We start from the raw sequence: 7,055 nt of genomic DNA, 5'->3' as shown, positions 1-7,055 counted from the left end.
ATATACCACAACGCTCTGATACAGCATATCACGAAAGATTTCGTTGACGAATCCCTGGAAAACCGCGGGAGCATTACTAAGACCAAACGGCATCACCAAGTATTCGTAATGCCCATCTCGGGTATTAAAGGCAGTCTTCCATTCATCCCCCTCTCGGATGCGTATAAGATTATAAGCTCCTCTCAAGTCGAGTTTTGAAAAAATGCGGGCACCACGAACCCTATCAAATAACTCTGTGATTAGTGGCAAGGGGTATTTATTCTTAATAGTAATGTCGTTTAGGCCGCGGTAGTCGATGCATGGTCTCAACCCCCCGTCCTTTTTCTTCACGAAAAAGAAGCCTGCACCAGCAGGGGAGGAAGAGGGGCGAATGAATCCCTTGAGCATATTGGACTTAATATACTCCGACATGGCTTGAGTCTCGGGAAGAGACAGAGGATATGTGCGACCACGAGGTGGCGTCTTCCCTGGGACAAGGTCAATAGGGCAGTCCCAAGGCCTGTGAGGTGGTAACAGGTCAGCAGCTTGTTCCGAAAATACGTCCTTGTACCCTTGATATGCCTCCGGAATGTGCTCTTCATCCGTTTTGGAGGTAACACGGAGCGGACAAACAGGAGTAAGACAATTAGTGTGACAAAAGGAACTCCAGGACAGAATTTGTGACGACTTCCAATCGATGTGGGGGTTATGACTTTTCAGCCAAGGCATTCCAAGAACCAGATCATGGGGCATTTCTGGGATTACCAAGAGTTCCAAATCTTCCTGATGTAGAGCCCCGACCCGCAGCTTAACTGGCCCCGTGCGCCACATTATGAGACCTTTGGAAATTCTAGTCCCGTTGATAGCCGTCAGTGAAATTGGCCGCTCGATAGGCCGTAACTTTAAACCCAAACTTTGGGCACAGAAGGAAGAAACGAAGTTCCCTGCAGCTCCGGAATCCAATAGGGCTTCACAAGACCTGGAGACTGAATTGGAGACTAGAGTTACTGGAAGCAAGCAGTCCGAAGTTGGAGAAGCTTTTGTCGTAACTCCCAGCTTGACTCCTCCGGAACAAGCTAGGTCTGCCCGTTTCCCGGACGGACTTTACAAGATTTAAGAAAATGATCTGCGGCTCCACAGTAAAGGCAGAGTTTACCCTCACGACGACGCTGTCGTTCTTCCGGAGACAGTCGGGAGCGGTTAATTTGCATGGGCTCATCTGAGCTAGGTGAGGCCACCGGCCTAGGAGTAGGATTCCGGAACCTGGAACGATCCGAACGGTTACGTTCTCTTCCACGCTCCTGCATCCGAAGATCCACCTTGACGCAAAGGGAAATCAAATCTTCTAATGGATCCGGCAGATCTCTAGTAACCAGCTCGTCTTTCAGCCGGTCGGAAAGACCGTTCCAGAAGGCAGCTCTCAGGGCATCATTATTCCAGCGTAGTTCGGAAGCAATGGTCTGGAAATGAACCACGTACTGGCCCACGGAACGGGCGCCCTGCCGAACACGGAGCAAATCGGAAGAAGCAGTGGTCATTCTGCCGGGCTCGTCGAAAATCCTTCGAAAGGACGAGATGAAGTTGGTGTAGTTGGAAACCATGGGATCAGATCGTTCCCATAATGGAGACACCCAATCCAAAGCAGAACCTTCCAACAGAGAAATAATATATGCTACCTTGGACCGGTCTGTAGGAAAGTTGTGTGCAAGTAGCTCGAAATGTACCTCGCACTGGTTCAAGAAACCACGACAATTTTTGGGATTCCCATTATAGCGGGACGGAGTAGGCAACTGAAGGCGTGGAGTGACACCGGCCGATGGTTGAACATTGCTGGCAACGGCAACTGGTGCGACTGCTGGAACAGGAGCCGGAATTACTGAGGCCAGAGACGCCTGAATCTGATCCAGACGCCCGGACAACTGCTGGAGGTACTGCATCACCTGACCTTGTGCTGCTTCCTGACTTTGCACTCGAGAAGCCAGGTTCTGGATGGCACTAGAGTCCGTGTTCCGATCCCCCGAGTCCATGAGGCCTGAGTATACTATCACTGACCTGGTTTGGGAGTGTTGTGGACTCGGGGCTTCTTCCGATGACCGGGAAGAGGAACCGCCACTGGGTCGTAGTAGAGATGGCCGGATGTAGGTCTTCCTCATGCAGAACTAAGACGGCAGGCGGGAGGCCCAGAGGAATTCTTGTAGGTCTCCTGTAAGACAAGACTTGTAGAAATAATGAAGGCTGGGGTACTGAGATATTGGAGACACTGTGGTATTGAAGGCACTGAGGTACTGGGAGTACAGGGAGTGCTGGGAGACCCTTGGAGGCACGGAGGTGTTTGGAGGCACGGAGGTGCTTGGAGGCACGGAGGTGTTTGGAGACACCGAGGTGTTTGGAGGGACGAGGTGCTTGGAGGCACGAGGTGCTTGGAGACACGGAGGTAACTGGAGGCACGGAGGTGCTTTGAGGCGCGGAGGTGTTTGGAGGCACGGGGTGCTTGGAGGCACGAGGTGCTTGGAGGCACGGAGGTGCTTGGAGGCACGGAGGTAACTGGAGGCACGGAGGTAACTGGAGGCACGGAGGTAACTGGAGGCACGGAGGTGCTTGAGGCGCGGAGGTGCTTGGAGGCACGAGGTGCTTGGAGGCACGAGGTGCTTGGAGGCACGGAGGTGCTTGGAGGCACGGAGGTGCTTGGAGGCACGAGGTGCTTGGAGACACGGAGGTAACTGGAGGCACGGAGGTGCTTGTAGGCACAGGATGCTTGGAAGCACAGGTTGCTTGTAGGCACAGGATGCTTGGAAGCACAGGATGCTTGCAGGGACAGGATGCTTGGAAGCACAGGATGCTTGCAGGGACAGGATGCTTGGAAGCACAGGATGCTTGCAGGGACAGGATGCTTGGAAGCACAGGATGCTTGCAGGGACGAGGGAGCTCTGGATCATAGCTTCCACAGGAGAAACGAAGATACTCAGGCATCGGATCTCTGCCTGGTATCTGATTTTAAATTCCCCGCCCTAGCCTGATTGGCGGAGCAGGCAGGTGACGTCAGACCTGCTCCGCCTCCTTGCCCTTGCTTGTGATGGCGGCGCCCTTGCTTCCGGGAAGCCGCCGGAGAGCAGCGCCGACCCGCCGCTGAAGCCGGAGACTGACAGGGGAAGAGAGGCGCCGGGCAGACCAGGCCACCCGCAGGGACAAGCGCGGTCGCCGCTGCCCGAGGTTCGTGACATAGCCCTCCCATCCCAGGATACGGCTACCCTCAAAGAGTCTGCTGACCGCAAACAGGAGATTACCCTGAAGTCCATTTATACACATTCAGGTACCTTACTCAGACCGGCAATTGCGTCGGCCTGGGTGTGTATGTGTAGTGCTGTAGCGGCATGGACGGATACCCTAGATAAGGATACTATTTTATTGCCCCTGAGGCATATAAGAGATGCTGTCCTATATATGTGTGTATGCAAACTACAGGTGGTGCTGCATGGCTCACACCCTTTTACTTGTCTTGTAGAGCAACTCTGGAGCTGTTACTGGGTCCAGCTGCTGCAAGAAATCAGCTTGAATGCTTCAGGGGCTGGGGCATGGCCAACATGAGCCCCACACTGATGGGGGTGTATAAAGCGATCTAGGGGTCATCCAAGCGCAACCCCACAAAGGCCGCCATGCCCTGCGTGACCATTTTCTCTTTTCATATGCAGACGAGGGTTGCAGCCAACTATACCCATTGCTTGGATGACATCACCATATGCGAATCCATCTGCTGCAGGCCTTCCCCCAGGAATGCTTGCACTAGTTGTTGCATTTGGTTTGTTGTTTGGGGGGAGCTTCAGTATTAGGCAGCCTTCTGCCCTCACACATTCGTCTGAAAATGTGTTCTCCCTGCAGTTGTTGTCCCCAGATGAGAGTTCCCTTGTGCTGCCTCAGTTGAATCTCCTTTACTTGACGGAGGTGTGCCTGAGCAGCGGCCCTCCCCAGCCCTATCTCAAATCATACTTATTTTGCTTAGGTGATACCATGGTCATGAAGATTGTTTTCCCAGGGTGAGGTTCATTCATTGCATTCTGGGTATGCTGACCTCTGTGATTTCCCCAAATGTGGGAATCTCGACTGCATAATTTGTGGTAGGGGGGGGGACTGCATTTGTGCTTTCCCCTGGTTGGGTCTGGTATAATTTAGATCTCATTGTCTCAGGTCTCTCTCCAGCCTAGTTTGCTGTCTGTTTCCACTTCTCTTTTCTTGAGCCCCTCCCTTCTATGCCCTTGCGCACTATCCTGACTTCTCCCGTCTGCTTACTTTGTGCCTTCCAGCGCACAATGCGAACTACAGGTGGTGTTGCAGGGCCCACACCCTTTTATTTGCCTTACAGAGCAGCTCTGGAGCTGTTACAGTGCCCAGCTGCTGCAAGAAATCAGCTTGAATGCTTCATGGGCTGGGGCATGGCCAACATGAGCCCCACACCAAAGGAGGGTGGGGGGTGTTCAATGCGAACTAGGGGTCATCCAAGCGCCCCTTTTCTCTTTTCATATGCAGATGAGGGTTCCAGCCAACTTTGGCCCACTGCTTGGATGACATCACCGTATGCAAATCCGTCTGCTGCGGACCTTTCCCCAGGAATGCTTGTACTAGTTGTTGCATATGGTTTGATGTTTGAGGGTGCTTCAGTATTAGGCAGCCTTCCGCCCTCTCATTTTCATCTGAAAAGATGTGGTCTCCCTGCAGTTGTTGTCCCCAGACAAGAGTTCCCTTGTTCTTCCTCAGTTGAATCTCCTTAACTTGACGGGGGTGTGCTCGAGCAGCCGCTCTCCACAGCCCTATCCCAACACATGCTTTTCTTGCGTATGAGATCTCTTGATCATGAAGATAGTTCTCACAGGGTGAGGTTCATCCATTACATTTTAAAGTAGGAAGGTACAAATTACATATTCAAATTACATATATGTGCTGGATTCAAATGTTTTCCCCCCTTCCTTTCTCAATTGTGCCCATCAGCAGCTATTCTAATGTTGCTGCCAATGGGTGTGACACATTCATTTCTTCTGTGGGGTACACTGGACTCCACAAGGATTCACATTGGGGTGTAGAGTAGGATCTTGATCTGAGGCACCAACAGGCTCAAAGCTTTTGACTGTTCCCAAGATGCTCAGCGCCCCCTGCTCTATAACCTCGCTTCCATGAACAGGGAGCTCAGTTTGTAGTTGGTGCCTTCAGTAGCAGGCCACTTAACAGGGGGCTGCCTCAGGCAGCCTATTCTTAGCTATTAATTTTGACAAGAAAAGAAGAACTTTTTTTTATAAGAATCTACAAGGGCTGCAGCAGGCTAGGTCTAATAGACATCTTTACTGCAGCTCCATCACTCCCAGCGGCGCAGTATACTCCCGTGCCCTGGTTGCTGGGTCACTGCAGCGGAGGCTCCGGTTTCTTCCTAAGGTCAGTCACACACACACCACCCTCCGGGATCACGAGGCCGCTGATGAAAGGGAGGTAAGGGACTTCTGTGCCCACACTATACCATGATCCAGCGTGGCTGTAGGGGGTGGGCCATGTGCGCACTGGCGTGGACACTGATTACTGGGCAGCCGCTCCACTAGCCACCAGGGACAGTTAAGGAGCACAGCTCTGGGGGGGTTTTCTCTTATATTAACCCCATTTTGTACTACCCGCAGTGCATTGTGATAGGTAATAGAGCCTGATTCAGGTTGGATTGCAATCGCAATAAGCAATCCAACTGCAAAAATTGCTAAGAGCATACGCATGCGCCTGCATTTTCTGCGGCACCCCGCAGATAATGCGATCGCTTCTGACTGTCAATCGGTGCTGGGGGGGGGGGTCAGCAACAATCCATTTCCAAGTCGGAGATGGAGCGGTGCATGGGCAGGGCTACAAAATGGGGTCGGCAACGGAGAAACAGGAGGCGTGGTCAGAGCTGCTGCATGACATCACATGCAGCAGCTGCGATCACAAAAATGGTGGCGGCTTCCTGCGCACACATACAGTCTGCACCAACAGGAGGCTAACCCATTTTTTATGATCACGCTGAACTACACTGAGACTGCAATTTCAGCGTGGTCAAGAAGGGAGGCGGCATGCTGGGTGGCCTCAGCATGCGAACCAAAGGATTGCAAATTCTGTTACTTAGCAGAATTTGCAATCCTTACTGAATTAGGCCCATTGATTACAAAATGTATTTGTAAATATTTGAAGTTTTTCTTCAGGGAGTAACACAAAAGATGCTTGGGGCTACTAACACATGGGTAAGCCACGTAAAGCTTCCCATGGGTCAGTGGCATCACAACGGGGTTGCGGCCCACACCCGAGTGTCACCCGCCAAGGGGGGTGACACCAAAGTGCCGGCTCCTCTTCAGTGACAGAATATGGGTATTTCACTGTAACATTACGTGCAACACCCAGTTTCTGTCACTGTGCAGGAGCCAGCACCACTCACACACTAGTCCCCGGGTGCAGCACTCAACCCCCGGGATACCCGGAGCAACAAAATGGAGATTCAGGAAAACAGGCTACACCCCTACCTATGAGACCATGCCTCCTTTTTACAATTGCGCTGCTTATCTGCGCGCACTGCATTACAATCTCCCTCGCTGCCTCTCTGGGTGTCACCAATGATAGTGACACCTTTGCCATGCTTGTAGCAGCTGGTCCTAAGATCTACACCTCCAGCCCTGAGTGTTTGCCCTTGTGACTTGTTGATCATCATAGCGAAGCAGATTCTTACAGAAAACTGCAGGGGCTTAGATTGAAAAGAAAAACATTGACGAACCCATCATTTCAGCAACAGGGTCTGCCACACGGCTGACTGAAATGACTGGTTGGTTTGGGCCCCCACCAAAAAAGAAGCAATCAATCTCTCCTTGCACAAACTGGCTCTACAGAGGCAAGATGTCCACCTCATCATCCTCCGATTCCTCACCCCTTTCACTGTGTACATCGCCCCCCTCACATATTATTAATTCGTCCCCACTGGAATCCACCATCTCAGATCCCTGTGTACTTTCTGGAGGCAATTGCTGGTAAATGTCTCCACGGAGGAATTGATTATAATTCATTTTGATGATCATCATCTTCTCCAC

At 51.8% G+C, this 7,055-nt stretch overlaps 1 non-coding gene across 1 annotated transcript; it reads left to right on the top strand.

The window, feature by feature from the left end:
- The first annotated feature begins 3,959 nt into the window (after positions 1 to 3,959).
- On the top strand, positions 3,960 to 4,125 carry LOC135002966 (U1 spliceosomal RNA). The gene has a single exon (XR_010204060.1). It is a non-coding gene; the product is annotated as a U1 spliceosomal RNA (small nuclear RNA).
- Positions 4,126 to 7,055: the final 2,930 nt, after the last annotated feature.

This window comes from Pseudophryne corroboree, unplaced genomic scaffold (assembly GCF_028390025.1).
Source record: "Pseudophryne corroboree isolate aPseCor3 unplaced genomic scaffold, aPseCor3.hap2 scaffold_1821, whole genome shotgun sequence".
NCBI classification, from domain to species: domain Eukaryota; kingdom Metazoa; phylum Chordata; class Amphibia; order Anura; family Myobatrachidae; genus Pseudophryne; species Pseudophryne corroboree.
The sequence above is the reverse complement of the archived record's forward strand: the minus strand, read 5'-3'. Positions and strand labels throughout refer to the sequence as shown.